This window comes from Oratosquilla oratoria, chromosome 5, assembly GCF_046742065.1.
Source record: "Oratosquilla oratoria isolate Oo_2021 chromosome 5, ASM4674206v1, whole genome shotgun sequence".
Lineage (NCBI taxonomy): Eukaryota > Metazoa > Arthropoda > Malacostraca > Stomatopoda > Squillidae > Oratosquilla > Oratosquilla oratoria.
Window position 1 is genome coordinate 40,780,760 of NC_134781.1, and position 386 is coordinate 40,781,145.

Below are 386 nucleotides of genomic sequence, written 5' to 3' on the forward strand. Positions count from 1 at the left end.
GTAAGTTGAGTTTCAACCCAGCTTCAGCAAAACGTTGCAAGACCATGGACAACTTAGTAAAGTGGTTTTCGGCATCTTTGGATACTAAAATCAAATCATCCAGGTAAACAAAAAGTCCATCCCCAACTAATCCATGAAAAATAGAGTTCACTAAACGCTGGCAAGTCAAAGGAGCATTCCGCAAACCATGGGGCAACGAAGCCATTCATAATGTCCACCGGGAGTCGAGAAGGCCGTGATTTTACGAGACTTCTCCTCCAGAGGTATCTGCCAAAAATCTGCCTTTAAATCCATGGTGGTGAACACCGTATTACCAGTGCCAATGAACTGGAGAAGGTCACTTAAGACAGGCAAAAGGTAATGGTCAAGAACAGTGACCTCGTTAA